The following is a 20135-nucleotide window of genomic DNA, read 5'->3' on the forward strand; positions in this document are numbered from 1 at the left end:
CCTAAATGCCTATCGACAGACGAATGGATAAAGAAGATGTGGTACATATATACAATGGAATATTACTCAGCCATAAAAAGGAACGAAATTGGGTCATTTGTAGAGACGTGGATGGATCTAGAGACTGTCATACAGAGTGAGGTAAGTCAGAAAGAGAAAAACAAATATCGTATATTAACGCATATAAGTGGAACCTAGAAAAATGGTACCATTGAACGGTTTGCAGGGCAGAAATTGAGACACAAACATAGAGAACAAACGTATGGACACCAAGGGGGGAAAGCCGCGGCAGGTGGTGGTGTGATGAATTGGGTGATTGGGATTGACTATATACACTGATGTGTATAAAATTGATGACTAATAAGAACCTGCATATAAAAAAAAATACAAACACATGGAGGCTAAAAAATACACTACTTAATAACCAAGAATTCACTGAAAAATCAAAGAGGAAATCAAAAAATACCTAGAAACAAATGACAACACAAACACAACGACCCAAAACCTATGGGTTGCAGCAAAAGCAGTTCTAAGAGGGAAGTTTATAGCAATACAATCCTACCTTAAGAAACAAGAAACATCTGAAATAAACAACCTAACCTTACACCTAAACAATTAGAGAAAGAAGAACAAAAAACCCCCAAAGTTAGCAGAAGGAAAGAAGTCTTAAAGATCAGATCACAAATAAATGAAAAAGAAATGAAGGAAACGATAGCAAAGATCAATAAAACTAAAAGCTTTTTCTTTGAGAAGATAAACAAAATTAATAAACCATTAGCCAGACTCATCACGAAAAAAAGGGAGAAGACTTAAGTCAAGAGAATTAGAAATGAAAAGGAGAAGTAAAAACTGACACTGCAGAAATACAAAGGATCATGAGAGATTACTTCAAGCAACTATATGCCAATAAAATGGACAACCTGGAAGAAATGGACAAATTCTTAGAAATGCACAACCTGCCGAGACTGAACCAGGAAGAAATAGAAAATATGAAGAGACCAATCACAAGGACTGAAATTGAAACTGTGATTAAAAATATTCCAACAAACAAAAGGCAAGGATGGGATGGCTTCACAGGTGAATTCTATCAATCATTTAGAGAAGAGCTAACACCTATCCTTCTCACGAGGCCACCATCACCCTGATACCAAAACCAGACAAAGATGTCACAAAGAAAGAAAACTACAGGCCAATACCACTGATGAACATAGATGCAAAAATCCTCAACAAAATACTAGCAAACAGAATCCAACAGCACATTAGAAGGATCATACACCATGATCAAGTGGGGTTTATCCCAGGAATGCAAGGGTTCTTCAATATATGCAAATCAATCAACGTGATACACCATATTAGCAAACTGAAGGAGAAAAACCATATGATCATCTCAATAGATGCAGAGAAAGCTTTCGACATGATTCAACACCCATTTATGATGAAAACCCTCCAGAACGTAGGCATAGAGGGAACTCTCCTCAACATAATAAAGGCCATATATGACACACCCACAGCCAACATAGTCCTCAGTGGTGAAAACCTGAAACCATTTCCACTAAGATCAGGAACAAGACAAGGTTGCCCACTCTCACTACTATTATACAACATAGCATTGGAAGTTTTAGCCATAGCAATCAGAGAAGAACAAGAAATAAAAGAAATCCAAATCGGAAAAGAAGAAGTAAAGCTGTCAGTTTGCAGATGACATGATACTATACATAGAGAATCCTAAAGTTGCTATCAGTAAACTACTAGAGCTGATCAATGAATTTGGTAATGTAGCAGGATACAAAATTAATGCACAGAAATCTCTTGCATTCGTGTACACTAATGATGAAAAATCTGAAAGAGAATTTAAGGAAACACCCCCATTTACCATTGCAACAAAAAGAATAAAATATCTAGGAATATACCGACCTAAGGAGACAAAAGACCTGTATGCAGAAAATTATAAGACAGTGATGAAAGAAGTTAAAGATGATCCAAATAGATGGATAGATATACCATGTTCTTGGATTGGAAGAATCAAGATTGTGAAATTGACTCTACTACCCAAAGCAATCTACAGATTCAATGCAATCCCTATCAAACTACCACTGGCATTTTTCACAGAACTAGAACAAAAAACTTCACAATTTGTATGGAAACAGAAAAGACCCCGAATAGCCAAAACAATCTTGAGACAGAAAAACAGAGCTGGAGGAGTCAGGCTCCCTGTCTTCAGACTATACTACCAAGCTACAGTAAACAAGACAGTATGGTACTGGCACAAAAACAGAAATATAGATCAATGGAACAGTATAGAAAGCCCAGAGATAAACCCACGCACATATGGTCACCTTATCTTTGATAAAGGAGGCAAGAATATACAATGGAGATAAGACCGTCTCTTCAATAAGTGGTGCTGGGAAAACTGGACAGCTACATGTAATAGAATGAAATTAGAACACTCCCTAACACCATACACAAAAGTAAACTCAAAATGGATTAAAGACCTAAATGTAAGGCCAGACACTATCAAACTCTTAGAGGAAAACATAAGCAGAACACTCTATGACATAAATCACAGCAAGATCCTTTTTGACCCACCTCCTAGAGAAATGGAAATAAAAACAAAAATAAACAAATGGGACCTAATGAAACTTAAAAGCTTTTGCACAGCAAAGGAAACCATAAACAAGACAAAAAGACAACCGTCAGAATGAGAGAAAATATTTGCAAATGAAGCAACTGACAAAGGATTAATCTCCAAATTTATGAGCAGCACATGCAGCTCAATATCAAGAAAACAAACAACCCAATCCAAAAATGGGCAGAAGATCTAAATAGACATTTCTCCAAAGAAGATATACAGATTCCCCACAAACACATGAAAGAATGCTCAACAGCATTAATCATTAGAGAAATGCAAATCAAAACTACAATGACATATCATCTCACACCAGTCAGAATGGCCATCATCAAAAAATCTACAAACAATAAATGCTGGAGAGGGTGTGGAGAAAAGGGAACACTCTTGCACTGTTGGTGGGAATGTAAATTGATACAGCCAATATGGAGAACAGTATGGAGGCTCCTTAAAAAACTAAAAATAGAACTACCATACAACCCAGCAATCCCACTACTGGGCATATACCCTGAGAAAACCATAATTCAAAAAGAGTCATGTACCAAAATGTTCATTGCAGTTCTATTTGCAATAGCCAGGACATGGAAGCTACCTAAGTGTCCATCAACAGATGAATGGATAAAGAAGATGTGGCACATATATACAATGGATTATTACTCAGCCATAAAAAGAAACGAAATTGAGTAATTGTAGTGAGGTGGATGGACCTAGGGTCTGTCATACAGAGTGAAGTAAGTCAGAAAGAGAAAAACAAATACCATATGCTAACACATATATATGGAATCTAAAAAAAAAAAGGTCATGAAGAACCTAGGGGCAAGACGGGAATAAAGAAGCAGACCTACTAGAGAATGGATTTGGGGATATGGAGAGGGGGAAGGGTAAACTGGGACAAAGTGAGAGAGTGGCATGGACATATATACACTACCAAACACAAAATAGATAGGTAGTGGGAGGCAGCCACATGGCACGGGGAGATCAACTCGGTGATTTGTGGCCGCCTGGAGGGGTGGGAATAGGAGGGGGTGGGGGGGAGATGCAGGAGGGAGGAGATGTGGGGACGTGTGTGTCTGTGTATGGCTGATTCGCTTTGTTGTAGAGCAGAAGCTAACACACCATTGTAGGGCAATTGTGCTCCAATAAAGATGTTAAAAAATTTAAAAAAAAAAAAAAAGAGAATCCACCTGCCAATGCAGGGGACACAGGTTCGAGCCCTGGTCCAGGAATATCCAACATTCCACGGAGCAACTAAGCCCGTGCGCCACAACTACTGAGCCTGCATGCCACAGCTACTGAAGCACACGTGCCTAGAGTCCATGCCCTGCAACAAGAGAAGCCACCGCAATAAGAAGCCCGGGCACCACAACAAAGAGTAGCCCTCACTTGCCGCAACCAGAGAAAGCCTGTGAGCAGCAACGAAGACTCAGAGCAGCCATAAATAAGTAAATAAATAAATAACTAAATAAATTCATAAATGAATTTATAAAATAAATGAATAAAAAAGTCTATATGATCAATTGCTATTCTTGATAACACTTACTTAAACAATCAGACCAAGTTTATTGAAACCAGACTTATTTTGCAAACGAGTTAGGTTACTTTGGCTATAATTGGTGGAAAGAAGGATGACATTAGAGAAAAAAATGTTTCAGTAATATACCTTTGTGGATATTAAGTTCTAGTGCTATTAATTGTCTTTAAGGTTTGGTATTTACTGCCTGAAACTCACTTCCCAGCTGCCTCCTTGATGCTCTGTTACATTATTACAAACTTTAATTGAATTATTAAAAGGACATTTTAAGCCGATTTTTGAAGTTTATCACAGTAATCTATCTTTGGATGAAGATCAGATGCACCTTGACTTACAACCAGGAGCATATAAAATGAAAAAGACATCACCTAAAGGACTCTCTCCAGCCTGGATGTAAAGGCCCTTATCAGGTACTTTTAACTACCTGATGCACAAAAAAACTAAAGGGAATTGACTCTTGGTTTCACATTTCCCACTTAAAAAGGGCCCCTGCACTGGACTTGTTCATAGAGAGGATCACTAACCTCAAATTCACCTTAAAGCAACACTCAAACAACATCAGAAGACAACATCAGAAGTAGACTGCTATCCCAAGATGCTGGACCTTACCTGTATGATTATTTATAGTATTTTCTTCATTTCTTGGGCTTCTATATATAAATTATGACCTTATTAATGCTACTAGCTATATTACTTGTACTCTGCTTATTTTATAAGACTGTTTTTCTTGTATTACACAATGTGCAACTGAGTCTGTGACAAAAATAACAATGACTAAGTGAATTGAAACAATTGTTCAGCTATATAATTCTATATAACAGTAAGATGATTGATTGTAATAGTGTAAACTCTAGACAGGGGAAGAAGCAACAAGGGAGAATCATTTCCTGGACCATAACAGACTAGTAAGACAGGTGGTCCAGAGACATTTACAATTAACAGGGCCCAGTTCAGTCATAGCACATCGAGTGGTCTATCAACAAAATACTCTCTTGACCTAGGAATTAGCCTTCCTAGGGCCATGGGACAAATTTGTCTTGAAATGCCTCCCAAACTTTGGCTGAATTTATGACCGAAATGGGGGAACTACAAACAAAAGAAAAGCAAAGAGCGTTTCACTAACTATCCAAGCCTACAAATATTAACCTGCTGCAGTCACTGACTGACAATATACTCAGTGCTTCAGACAAAGAGATTAAGGCAATAACAGGATGAAGCACTCTGTGATTCAGAGAGAAGAAATTAAAGATGATAACAAGATGCTCTGTGTTTTGGACAAACAGGCCTTAGATAGTTAGATGCTTTTCAAGAAGAATTTTAATGAACCGCACTTCTTGCATCTTGTCATACATAGAAAAGCACTATAATAATTAACTTGAGATATCTGTTCTTTGTGACTTTCAGTAATTTTTCACCAAGATGTATATTCAACTGCATGTACTCCCTAAAAAAATCACATATAAACTAGCTTCCCCCCTACATCTTTGAAGCAGTTCCTCAGAGCTATCTGAGAGGCTATCTCCCAGTTTATAGTCCTCAATAAGACCCTGAATAAACCTTTATTCACAACACTCACATTGTGCATTTTTCTTCCAGTCAACACTTTCTATTTCCGTTTTATTTGCTTTGTTGCTACTAATTGCTTCAAAACTTTTTGGAAAGAGGAAAAGTAGAAATAAGTTTAATTAAACAAACAAACAAAAACACACACTTTGAGTTTATGCTGAGAGTACTATGTCTGAGGAATCGGTGAATGGAGATTGAGAGCAAAAACCCCACAACTTGGGATAACATTTAAACAATTCTGGAAGCCAAATATCTTTTCCTGGACCTTCCAGGATATGGTGGATGTTCATATGTTTTAAGGAGAATGGAGTTATTGGATTCCTACCCAGGGAGAGCCCTGAAATCTATGAAAAACACTTTGGTGAGAACATCAGAGGTTTTTAAAGAGAATGGAAGCATCCTTTATTATAGAAACCACTCTTGAAGCAGCTATACATAAGCATCTATTATGTGCCTCTTACTCTAATATGAGCATGTAATTAAAAGAATCTTTTTAATTTATAAAGTAACTTGAACTTAAATATGCATGTGTTGCCCAGGGGTCAGGGTAACAACTGTACTCTGATTCCTCTGGCAAATCAGTACAGCTATCCATGAGATTCAACATATGAGAAAAATCCAAAAAGAATAATGCATTCAGAACAAACAAGGCATACTACAACCCTTTCCTTTCATCTAAAAGGGGTTTGGCATTGTCAGTTTGCCTCAGTTGTTTCATTTTAGCAGCTGTGGTGACCACAGAAATATGTCCTTCCCCTCATTAAGACTCTTAAAATTCCTTGGGAGAGATAGTTTAATGTTTAATCAGAATTTCACCAGAAAAAAACATTTAACACAAACAGAGAGAAAGACTTTGAAACCTGTGACTCCTTTAGATTTTCCTTAGCTGGTTCATACTGTGCTTAGGGGCAGGCCTTCTAGAATTCTGTATGACATCAAATCTGTGATCACTCTAAAGGCTCTAACCATTCTCCATAATGGTGCTTGCATTCTGAAAATTGATTTCAGGTGTTCAGATCAAAGTAGTTCTGATTCTTCCCTTGAAAGTTTATGCTTCAACTGATCAGTCCAATTTGTCATGAATTTGTGACTTTTATTTAAAACCTGATTTTTTCAATTTATTTCCTCTTAAAACTCTGTGCTCAGAATACTTGATTAGGTTCTAACAATGTGCATCTGGTTTAAACAATTTCTTATCTAATGAGATACTTTAGCTTTTCTTTTTTCTTTTCTTTTTTTTTCTTTTTGCTAGTTTCACCCTCTTTTTTTAAATTTAATTTTTTTATACAGCAGGCTCTTATTAGTTCTCTATTTTATACATATTAGTGTATACACATCAATCCCAATCTCCCAATTCATCCAACTACCACCACCATGCCCCAACCCGCTTTCCCCCCTTGGTGTCCATACATTTGTCCTCTACATCTGTCTCTATTTCTGCCCTGCAAACCGATTCATCTGTACCATTTTTCTAGGTTCCACATATATGTGTTAATATACGATATTTGTTTTCCTCTTTCTGATTTACTTCACTCTGTATGACAGTCTCTAGGTCCATCCACGTCTCTACAAATGACGCAATTTTGTTCCTTTTAATGGTTGAGTAATATTCCATTTATATCTTCTTTATCCATTTGTCTGTCAATGAGCATTTAGGTTGCTTCCATGACCAGGCTATTGTAAATAGTTCTGTAATGAACATTGGGGTGCATGTGTCTTTTTGAATTATGGTTTTCACTGGGTATAAGCCCAGTAGAGGGATTGCTGGATCATATGGTAATTCTATTCTTAGTTTTTTAAGGAACCTCCATACTGTTCTCCATAGTGGCTGTATCAATTTACATACCCACCAACAGTGCAAGAGGGTTCCCTTTTCTCCACACCCTCTCCAGCATTTATTGTTTCTTGATTTTATGATGATGCCCATTCAAAACTACCTCATTGTAGTTTTGATTTGCATTTCTCTAATAATTAGTGGTGTTGAACAGCTTTTCATGTGCCTCTTGGCCATCTGTATGTCTTCTTTGCAGAAATGTCTATTTAGGTCTTCTGCCCACTTTATCATTGGGTTGTTTGTTTTTTTAATATTGAGCTGCATGAGCTGTTTATATATTTTAGAGACTAATCCTTTGTCCATTGATTCCTTTGCAAATATTTTCTCCTATTCTGAGGGTTGTCTTTTCGTCTTGTTTATGGTTTCCTTTGCTGTGCAAAAGCTTTTAAGTTTCATTAGGTCCCACTTGTTTATTTTTGTTTTTATTTCTGTTACTCTAGGAGGTGGATCAAAATACATCTTGCTGTGATTTATGTCGAAGACTATTCTGTCTATGTTTTCCTCTAACAGTTTTATAGTGTCTAGTCTTACATTTAGGTCTTTAATCCATTTTGAGTTTATTTTTGTGTATGGTGTCAGGGAGGGTTCTAATTTCATTCTTTTACATGTAGCTGTCCAGTTTTCCCAGCACCACTTATTGAAGAGACTGTCTTTTCTCCATTGTATATACTAGTCTCCTTTGTCAGATTAGTTGACCATAGGTGTGTGGGTTGATCTCTGGGCTTTCTATCCGGTTCCATTGACCTATATTTTGGTTTTTGTGCCAGTACCATATGTCTTCATAAATGTAGCTTTATAGTATAGTCTGAAGCCAGGGCATCTGATTCCTCAAGCTCTGTTTTTTTCCCTCAAGATTGCTTTGGCTATTCGGGGTCTTTTGCGTCTCCATGCAAATTTTAAGATTTTTCATTCTAGTTCTGTAAAAAATGGCATTGGTAATCTGATAGGGATTGGATTGAATCTGTAGATTGCTTTGGGTAGTATAGGCATTTTCACAATATTGATTCTTCCAATCCAGGAACATGGTAAATCTCTCCATCTGTTTGTGTCATCTTTGATTTCTTTCATCACTGTGTTATAGTTTTCTGAGTACAGGTCTTTTACCTCTTTAGGTAGGTTTATTCCTAGGTATTTTATTCTTTTTGTTGCAATGGTGAATGGGATTGTTTCCTAAATTTCTCTTTGTGATCTTTCATTGTTAGTGTATAGGAATGTAAGAGATTTCTGTGCTTTAATTTTGTATCCTGGAACTTTACCAGATTCATTGATCAGCTATAGTTCTCTGGTAGCATCTTTTGGATTCTCTATGTATAGGATCATGTCATCTGCAAACAGTGACAGTTTTAATTCTTCTTTTCCAATTTGTAATACTTTTATTTTTTTTCTTCTCTAATTGCCATGGCTAGCACTTCCAAAACTATGTTGAATAATAGTGGCAAGAATGGGCATCCTTGTCTTGTTCCTGATCTTTGAGGAAATGTTTTCAGTTTTTCACCATTGAGGATGATGTTGGCTGTGGGTTTGTCATATATGGTCTTTATTATGGTGAGGTAGATTCCCTCTACACCCACTTTCTGGAGAGATTTTTTTTTAATCATAAATGGGCGTTGAATTTTGTCAAAAGCTTTCTCTGCATCTATGGAGATGATCATATGGTTTTTATCCTTCAATTTGTTAATATGGTTTATCACATTGATTGATTTACATATATTGAAGAATCCTTGCATTCCTGGGATAAACCCCATTTGATCATGGTGTATGATCCTTTTAATGTGCTGTTGGATTCTGTTTGCTAGTATTTGTTTTGAGGATTTTTGCATCTATGTTCATCAGCAATATTGGCCTGTAGATTTCTTTCTTTGTGACATCTTTGTCTGGTTTTGGTATCAGGGTGATGGTGGTCTTGTAGAATGAATTGAGGGTGTTCCTCCATCTGCTATATTTTGGAAGAGTTTGAAAAGGATAGGTGTTAGCTCTTCTCTAAATGTTTGATAGAATTCACCTGTGAATCCATCTGGTCGTGGGCTTTTGATTGCTAGAAGATTTTTAATCACAATCTCAATTTCAGTGCTTGTGATTGGTCTGTTTATATTTTCTATTTCTTCCTGGTTCAGTCTCAGGAGGTTGTGCTTTTCTAAGAATTTGTCCATTTCTTCCAGGTTGTCCATTTTATTGGCATAGAATTGCCTGTAGTAATCTCTCATGATCGTTTGTATTTCTGCAGTGTCAGCTGTTACTTCTCCTTTTTCTTTTCAAATTCTATTGATTTGAGTTTTCTCCCTTTTTTTCATGATGAGTTTGGCTAATGGTTTATCAATTTTGTTTATCTTCTCAAAGAACCAGCTTTTAGTTTTATTGATCTTTGCTATTGTTTCCTTCATTTCTTTTTCATTTATTTCTTTTTTTTAACATCTTTTTATTGGAGTATAATTGCTTTACAATGGGGTGTTAGTTTCTGCTTTATAACAAAGTGAATCAGCAATACATACACATATATCCCCATATCTCTTCCCTCTTGCGTCTCCCTCCCTCCCACCCTCCCTATCCCACCCCTCTAGGTGGTCACAAAGCATCCAGGTGATCTCCCTGTGCTATGCGGCTGGTTCACACTAGCTATCTATTTTACGTTTGGTAGTGTATATATGTCCATGCCACTCTCTCACTTTGTCCCAGCTTACCCTTCCCCCTCTCTGTATCCTCAAGTCCATTCTCCAGTATATCTGCATCTTTATTCCTGTCTTGTCTAGTTTCTTCAGGACCTATATTTTTTCTATTTTTTTAGATACCATATATATGTGTTAGCATACGGTATTTGTTTTTCTCTTTCTGACTTACTTCACTCTGTATGACAGTCCCTAGGTCCATCCACTTCACTACAAATAACTCAGTTTTGTTCCTTATTATGGCTGAGTAATATTCCATTGTATATATGTGCCACATCTTCTTTATCCATTCATCTGTTTATGGACACTTAGGTTGCTTCCATGTCATGGCTATTACAAATAGAGCTGCAATGAATATTTTGGTACATGACTCTTTTTGAATTATGGTTTTCTCAGGGTATATGCCCAGTAGTGGGATCGCTGGGTCGTATGTTAGTTCTGTTTCTAGTTTTTTAAGGAACCTCCATACTGTTCTCCAAAGTGGCTGTATCAATTTACATTCCCAACAAGAGTGCAAGAGTGTTCCCTTTTCTCCACACCCTCTCCAGCATTTATTGTTTGTAGATTTTTTGATAATGGCCATTCTGACTGGTGTGAGATGATATCTCACTGTAATTTTGATTTGCATTTCTGTAATGATTAATGATGTTGAGCATTCTTTCATGTATCTGTTGGCAATCTGTATATCTTCTTTGGAGAAATGTTTATTTAGGTATTCTGCCCATTTTTGGATTGGGTTGTTTGTTTTTTTTGATATTGAACTGCATGAGCTGCTTGTAATTTTGGAGATTAATCCTTTGTCAGTTGCTTCATTTGCAAATATTTTCTTCCATTCTGAGGGTTGTCTTTTTGTCTTGCTTATGGTTTCCTTTGCTGTGCAAAAGCTTTTAAGATTCATTAGGTCCCATTTGTTTATTTTTGTTTTCATTTCCATTACTCTAGGAGGTGGATCAAAAAAGATCTTGCTGTGATTTATGTCAAAGTGTGTTCTTCCTATGTTTTCCTCTAAGAGTTTGATAGTGTCTGGCCTTACATTTAGGTCTTTAATCCATTTTGAGTTTACTTTTGTGTATGGTGTTAGGGAGTGCTCGAATTTCATTCTTTGGCATGTAGCTTTCCAGTTTTCCCAGCACCACTTACTGAAGAGGCTGTCTTTTCTCCACTGTATATTCTTGCCTCCTTTATCAAAGATAAGGTGATCATATGTGCGTGGGTTTATCTTTGGGCTTTCTATACTGTTCCATTGATATATATTTCTGTTTCTCTACCAGTACCATACTGTCTTGATTACTGTAGCTTTGTAGTATAGTCTGAAGTCAGGGAGCCTGATTCCTCCAGCTCCATTTTTCTTTCTCAAGTTTGCTCTGGATATTCGGGGTCTTTTCTGTTTCTATACAAATTGTGAAATTTTTTGTTCTAGCTCTGTGAAAAATGTCATTGGTAGTTTGATAGGGATTGCATTGAATCTGTAGATTGCTTTGGGTAGTAGAGCTATTTTCACAATCTTGATTCATCCAATCCAAGAACATTGTATATCTCTCCATCTATTTGTATCATCTTTAAATTCTTTCATCAGTGTCTTATAATTTTCTGCATACAGGTCTTTTATCTCTTTAGGTAGTTTTATTCCTAGATATTTTATTCTTTTTGTTGCAATGGTAAATGGGAGTGTTTTCTTAATTTCACTTTCAGATTTATCATCATTAGTGTATAGGAATGCAAGAGATTTCTGTGCATTAATTTTGTATCCTGCTACTTTACCAAATTCATTAATTAGGTCTGTAGTTTACTGGTAGCATCTTTAGGATTCTCTATACATAGTATCATGTCATCTGCAAACAGTGACATCTTCACTTCTTCTTTTCTGGTTTGGATTCCTTTTATTTCTTTCTCTTCTCTGATTGCTGTCGCTAAAACTTCCAATACTATGTTGAATTATAGTGGTGAGAGTGGGCTACCTTGTCTTGTTCCTGATCTTGGTGGAAATGGTTTCATTTTTTCACCATTGAGGACGATGTTGGCTGTGGGTTTGTCATATATGGCCTTTATTATGTTGAGGAAATGTCCCTCTATGCCTACTTTCTGGAGAGTTTTTATCATAAATGGGTGTTGAATTTTGTTGAAAGCTTTCTCTGCATCTATTGAGATGATCATATGGTTTTTCTCCTTCAATTTGTTAATATAGTGTATCACATTGATTGTGTATATTGAAGAATCCTTGCATTCCTGGGATAAACCCCACTTGATCATGGCATATAATCCTTTTAATGTGCTGTTGGATTCTGTTTGCTAGTATTTTGTTAAGGATTTTTGCATCTATGTTCATCAATGATATTTGTTTGTAGTTTTCTTTTTTTCTGTGACATCTTAGTCTGCTTTTGTATCAGGGTGATGGTGGCCTTGTAGAATGCGTTTGGGAGTGTTCGTCTCTCTGCTATATTTTGGAAGAGTTGAGAATGATAGGGGTTAGCTCTTCTCTGAATGTTTGATAAAATTCGCCTCTGAAGCCATCTGTTCTTGGGCTTTTTTTTTGTTGGAAGATTTTTAATCACAGTCTCAATTTCAGTGCTTGTGATTGGTCTGGTGATACTTTCTATTTCTTCCTGGTTCAGTCTCGGAAGGTTGTGCATTTCTAAGAATTTGTCCATTTCTTCCAGGTTGTCCATTTTATTGGCATATAGTTGCTTGAAGTAATCTCTCATGATTCTTTGTATTTCTTCAGTGTCAGTTTTTACTTCTCCTTTTTCATTTCAAATTCTATTCATTTGAGTCTTCTTCCTTTTTTTCATTATAAGTCTGGCTAATGCTTTATCAATTTTGTTTATCTTCTCAAAGAACCAGCTTTTAGTTTTATTGATCTTTGCTATCATTTCCTTCATTTCTTTTTCATTTATTTGTGATCTGATCTTTATCATTTCAGTCCTTCTGCTAACATTTTTGTTTTTGTTTGTTCTTCTTTCTCTAATTGCTTGAGTTGTAAGTTTAGGTTGTTTATTTGAGTTGTTTCTTGTTTCTTAAGGTAGGATTGTATCGCTGTAAACTTCCTTCTTGGAACTGCTTTTGCTGCATCCCATAGGTTTGGGTCGTCGTGTTTTCACTGTCATTTTTTTCTAGGTATTTTTTGATTTCCTCTTTGATTTCATCAGTGATGTCTTAGTTATTTAGTACTGTATTGTTTAGCGTCCAAATATTTGTATTTTTTACAGACTTTTTCCTGTAGTTGATATCTAGTCTCATAGGGTTGTGGTCAGAAAAGATACTTGATAAATTTCAAATTTCTTAAATTTATCAAGCCTTTATTTGTGACCCAAGATATGATCTATCCTGGAGAATGTTCCATGAGCACTTGAGAAGAAAGTGTATTCTGCTGTTTTTGGATGGAATGTCCTATAAATATCAATTAAGTCCATCTTGTTTAATGTATCATTTCAAGCATGTGGTTCTTTATTTATTTTCATTTTAGATGATCTGTCCATTGGTGAAAGTGGGGTGTTAAAAGTCCCGTAGTATGATTGTGTTACTGTCAATTTCCCCTTTTATGGCTGTTAGCATTTGCCTTATGTATTGAGGTGCTCCTATATTGGATGCATAAATATTTACTATTGCTATATCTTAGATGATCTTGGATTATCTTGGATTGATCCCTTGATCATTATGTAGTGTCCTTCTTTGTCTCTTGTAATAGTCTTTATTTTAAAGTCTATTTTGTCTGATATGAGAATTGCTACTTCAGGCTTCTTCTGATTTCCATTTGCATGGAATATCTTTTTCCATTCCCTCAGTTTCCATCTCTATGTGTCCCTAGGTTTGAAGTGGGTCTCTTGTAGACAGCATATATATGGGTCATGCTTTTGTATCCATTCAGCCCGTCTATGTCTTTTGGTTGGAGCATTTAATACATTTACATTTTAGGTAATTATCGATATGTATGTTCCTATTACCATTTTCTTAATTGTTTTGGGTTTGTTATTGTAGGTCTTTTCCTTCGCTTTTGTTTCTTGCCTAGAGAATTTCCTTTAGCATTTGTTGTAAAGCTGGTTTGGTGGTGCTGAATTCTCTTAGCTTTTGCTTGTCTGTAAAGATTTTAATTTCTCTGTTGAATTTGAATGAGATCTTTGCTGGGTAGTGTAATCTTGGTTGTAGGTTTTTCTCTTTCATCACTTTAAATATGTCCTACCACTCCCTTCTGGCTTGCAGAGTTTTTGCTGAAAGATCAGCTATTAACCTTATGGGGATTCCCTTGTGTGTTATTTGTTGTTTTTCCCTTGTTGCTTTTAATATTTTTTCCTCGTATTTAATATTTGTTAGATTGATTAATATGTGTCTTGTCGTGTTTCTCCTTGTATGTATCCTGTATGGGACTCTCTGTGCTTCCTGGACTTGATTGACTATTTCCTTTCCCATATTAGGGAAGTTTTCAACTATAATCTCTTCAAATATTTTCTCAGTCCCTTTCTTTTTCTCTTCTTCTTCTGGACCTCTATTATTCGAATGTTGGTGCATTTAATGTTGTCCCAGAGGCCTCTGAGACTGTCCTCAATTCTTTTCATTCTTTATTCTCTATTCTGCTCTGCAGTAGTTATTTCCACTATTTTATCCTCCAGGTCACTTATCCGTTCTTCTGCCTCAGTTATTCTGCTATTGATTCCTTCTAGAGAATTTTTAATTTCATTTATTGTGTTGTTTATCATTGGTTGTTTGCTCTTTTGTTCTTCTAGGTCCTTGTTAAACGTTTCTTGTATTTTCTCCATTCTATTTCCAAGATTTTGGATCATCTTTAGTATCATTACTCTGAATTCTTTTGCAGGTAGCCTGCCTATTCCTTCTTTGTTTGTTTGGTCTGGTGAGTTTTTACCTTGTTCCTTCATCTACTGTGTCTCTGTCTTCTCATTTTGCTTAACTTACTGTGTTTGGGGTCTGCTTCTCGCAGGCTGCAGGTTCATAGTTCCTGTTGTTTTTGGTGTCTGCCCCCAGTGGCTAAGTTTGGTTTAGTGGGTTGTGTAGGCTTCCTGGTGGAGTGGACTGGTGCCTGTGTTCTGGTGGATGAGTCTGGATCTTGTCTTTCTGTTGGGCAGGACCACATCCGACTGTGCATTTTGGTGTGTCTGTGACCTTATTATGATTTTAGGCAGCCTCTCTGCTAATGGGTTGTGTTGTGTTCTTGTCTTTCTAGTTGTCTGGCATAGGGTGTCCAGCACTGTAGGTTGCTGGTCGTTGAGTGGAGCTGGGTCTTAACGTTGAGATGGAGATCTCTGGGAGAGCTTTTTCCATTTGATATCACATGGAGCCAGGAGGTCTCTGGTGGACCAATGTCCTGAACTCGGTTCTCCCACCTCAGAGGAACAGGCCTGACACCTGGCTGGAGCAAGAAGACCCTGTCAGCCACACAGCTCAGGAGAAAATGGCGAAAGAAAGAAAGAAGAAAGAAAGAAGGAAAGAAAGAAAGAAAGAAAGAAAGAAAGAAAGAAAGAAAGAAAGAAAGAAAGAAAGGAAGAAGGAAAGAAGGAAAGGAAGAAGGAAAGAAGGAAAGGAAGAAAAGAAAAGAAAGTTATTAAAATAAAAAAATAAATTATTAAAAATAAAAAACTAAAAAGTAATTTAATAAAAGGAAGAAAGAAGAGAGCACCCAAACCAAAAAACAAATTCACAAATGATAACAAGCACTAAAAACTATAATTAAAAAAAAAGGACAGACAGAACCCTAGGACAATTGGTAAAAGCAAACCTATACAGAGAAAATCACACAAAGAAGCATACACATGCACACTCACAAAAAGAGAAAAAGAAAAAATATATATACATATCTATATATATATTAAAAAAAGGAAGAGAGCAAACAAATCAATAAACAAATCTACCCATGATAATAACCTCTAAATACTAAACTAATATAAACATAAGACCAGAAAAAATTAGATGCAGAAAGCAAACCCCAAGTCTACAGTTGCTCCCAAAGTCCACCGCCTCAATTTTGGGATGATTCGTTGTCTATTCAGGTATTCCAGAGATGCAGGGTACATCAAGTTGATTGTGGAGATTTAATCCACTGCTTCTGAGGCTGCCAGGAGAAATTTCCCTTTCTCTTCTTTGTTCGCACAGCTCCTGGGGTTCAGCCTTGGATTTGGCCCCACCTTTGCGTGTAGGTTGCCTGAGGCCATCTGTTCCCCACTCAGACAGGATGGGGTTAAAGTAACCTCTGATTAGGGGGCTCTGGCTCACTCAGTCTTGGGGAGTTGGGGGGAGTGGAGGTGTACGGAATGCAGGGCGAGCCTGCCATGGCAGAGGCTGGGGTGATGTTGCAACAGCCTGAGGCATGCTGTGTGTTCTCCTGGGGACATTCTCCATGGATCACAGGACCCTAGCAGTGGCCGGCTGCACAGGCTCCCAGGAGGGGAGGTGTGGATAGTGACCTGTGCTTGCACACAGGCTTCTTGGTGGCTGCAGCAGCAGCCTTAGTGTTTCATGCCCATCTCTGGGTCCGAGCTGATAGCCACGGCTCAAACCCGTCTCTGGAGCTCATTTAGGCAGTGCTCTGCATCCCCTCTCCTCGCACACCCGGAAACAACGGTCTCTTGCTTCTTAGGCAGGTCTAGACTTTTTCCTGGACTCCCTCCTGGCTAGCTATGGCTCACTAGCCCCCTTCAGGCTGTGTTCACGCAGCCAACCCCAGTCCTCTCCCTCGGCTCTGACCTCCGAAGCCAGAGCCTCAGCTCCCAGCCCCCACCCGCCCTGGCGGGTGAGCAGAAAAGCCTCTCAGGCTGGTGAGTGCTGGTCAGCACTGATTCTCTGTGGGGGAATCTCTCCGCTTTGCCCTCTGGACCCTTGTTGCTACGCTCTCCTCCATGGCTCCGAAGCTTCCCCGCTCCGCCACCCACAGTCTCCACCCGTGAAGGGGCTTCCTAGTGTGTGGAAACCTTTCCTCCTTCACAGCTCCCTCCCAGAGGTGCAGGTATTGTCCCTATTCTCTTATCTCTTTTTTCTTTTTTCTTTTGCTCTACCCAGGTACGTGGGAGTTTCTTCTCTTTTGGGAAGTCTGAGGTCTTCTGCCAGCGTTCAGTAGGTGTTCTGTAGGAGTTGTTCCACATGTAGATGTATTTCTGATGTATTTGTGGGGAGGAAGGTGATCTCCACGTCTTACTCCTCTGCCATCTTGAAGGTCTCCCCCTCGGCAGGCGGATTCTTAACCAATGAGCCACCAGGGAAGCGCAGGAGTATAATTGATTAACAATATTGTGTTAGTTTCAGGTGTACAGCAAAGTGATTCAGTTATACATATACATGTATCTATCCTTTTTCCCGTTTAGGTTGTTACATAATATTGAGCAGAGTTCCCTGTGTTATACAGTAGGTCCTTGTTGGTTATCCATTTTAAATATAACAGTGTGTATATGTCAATCCCAAACTCCGTAACTATCCCTCCCCCCCAACCTTCCCCCACCCAGTAACCATAAGTTCCTTCTCTAAGTCTGTGAGTCTGTTCCTGTTTTGTAAATAAGTTCATTTGTATCATTTTTATTAGAATCTACATATAAGTGATATCATACGATATTTCTCTTTCTCTGTCTGACTTACTTCACTCGGTATGACAATCTCTAGGCTCATCCATGTTCCTGCAAGTGGCATTATTTCATTCTTTTTAATGCCTGAGTAATATTCCATTCTATATATGTACCACGTCTTCTTTATCCATTCCTCTGTTGATGGATATTTAGGTTGCTTCCATGTCCCGGCTATTGTAAATAGTGCTGCAATGAACATTGGGGTGCAAGTATATTTTCAAATTATGGTTTGCTCTGGGTATATGCCCAGGATTTGGATTGTTGGGTCATATGGTGGTTCTACTTTTAGTTTTTTCACGACCCTCCAAACTGTTTTCCATAGTGGCTGTACCAATTTACATATCCACCAACAGTGTCTGAGGGTTCCCTTCTCTCCACACCTTTTCCAACATTTATTCTTTGTGGATTTTTTGATGACAGCCATTCTGACTGGTGTGAGGTGACACCTCATTGTAGTTTTGATATGCATTTCTCTAATAATTAGCAATGTTGAACATCTTTTCATGTGCCTCTTGGCCATCTGTATGTCTTCTTTGGAGAAATGTCTATTTAGGTCTCCTGCGCATTTTTTTATTGGGTTGTATGTTTTTTCAATATTGAGCTGCATGAGCTGTTTCTATATTTTAGAGATTAATTCCTTGTCAGTTGCTTTGATTGCAAATATTTTCTCCCATTCTGAGGGTTCTCTTTTTGTCTCGTTTATGGGTTCCTTTAATGTGCAAAAGCTTTTAAGTTTAATTAGGTCCCACTTGTTTATTTTTGTTTTTATTTTTATTACTCTAGGAGGTGGGTCAAAAAAGATCTTGCTGCACTTTATGTCAGAGAGTGTTCTGCTTATGTTTTCCTCTAAAGGTTTTAAAGTATCTGGTCTCGTTTTAGCTCTTCAATCCATTTTGAGTATATTTTTGTGTATGGTGTTAGGGAGGGTTCTAATTTCATTCTTTTACATGTAGCTGTCCAGTTTTCCCAGCACCACTTACTGAAGAGACTCTCTTTTCTCCATTGTATATTATTGTCTCCTTCGTCATAGATTAGGTGACCATAGGTGTGTGGGCTTATCTCTGGGATTTCTATCCTGTTCCATTGATCTATATTTCTGTTTTTGTGCCAGTATGATACTGTCTTGATAACTGTAGCTTTGTAGTATAGTCTGAAGTCAGGGAGCCTGATTCCTTATTCCTCCAGCTCCGTTTTTCTTTCTCAAGCTTGCTTTGGCTATTTTGGGTGTTTTGTGTTTCCAAATAAATTGTAAAATTTTTGTTCTAATTCTGTGAAAAATGTCATTGGTAATTTGATAGGGATTGCATTGAATCATTAGATCGCTTTGGGTAGTATAGACATTTTCACAATATTGATTCTTCCAATCCAAGAACATGGCATGTCTCTCCATCTACTTGTGTCATCTTTTATTTCTTTCATCAGTGTCTTATAGTTTTCAGAGTATGGGTCTTTTACTTCCTTAGGTAGGCTTATTTCTAGGTATTTTATTCTTTTTGTTGCAATGGTAAATGGGATTGCTTCCTTAATTTCCCTTTCTGATCTTTCGTTGTTAGTGTATAGGAAGAGATTTCCATGTATTAATTTTGTATCCTGCAACTTTACCAAATTCATTGATTATCTCTAGTAGTTTTCTGGTAGCATCTTTAGGATTTTCTATGTATAGTATCATGTCATCTGCAAACAGTGACAGTTTGGATTCTCATTTGGATTCATTTTATTTCTTTTTCTTCTCTGATTGCCATGGCTAGCACTTCCAAAACTATGTTGAATAAAAGTGACAAGAGTAGACGTCCTTGTCTTGTTCCTGATCTTAAAGGAAATGCTTTCAGCTTTTCACCATTGAGAATGGTATTTGCTGTGGGTTTGTCATATATGGCCTTTATGATGTTGAGGTAGGTTCCTTTTTTGCCTACTTTCTGGAGAGTTTTACCATAAATAGGTGTTGAATTTTGGCAAAAGCTTTTTCTGCATCTATTGAGATGATCATATGGCTTTTATTCTTCAATTTGTTAATATGGTGTATCACATTGATTGATTTGCATATACTGAAGAAGCCTTGCATCCCTGGGATAAATCCCACTTGATCATGGTGTATGATCCTTTTAATGTGTTGTTGGATTCTGTTTGCTCGTATTTTGTTGAGGATTTTTGCATCTATATTCATCAGTGATATTGGCCTATAATTTTTTGTGTGATATCTTTGGTCGGTTTTTGTATCAGGGTGATGGTGGCCTCGTAGAATGAGTTCGGGAGTTTTCTTTCCTCTGCAAATTTTTGGCATGGTTTCAGAAGGATAGGTGTTAGCTCTTCTCTAAATGTTTGCTAGAATTCACCTGTGAAGCCATCTGGCCTTGGA

Source organism: Balaenoptera ricei, chromosome 13 (genome assembly GCF_028023285.1).
Source record: "Balaenoptera ricei isolate mBalRic1 chromosome 13, mBalRic1.hap2, whole genome shotgun sequence".
In the NCBI taxonomy this organism is placed as follows: domain Eukaryota; kingdom Metazoa; phylum Chordata; class Mammalia; order Artiodactyla; family Balaenopteridae; genus Balaenoptera; species Balaenoptera ricei.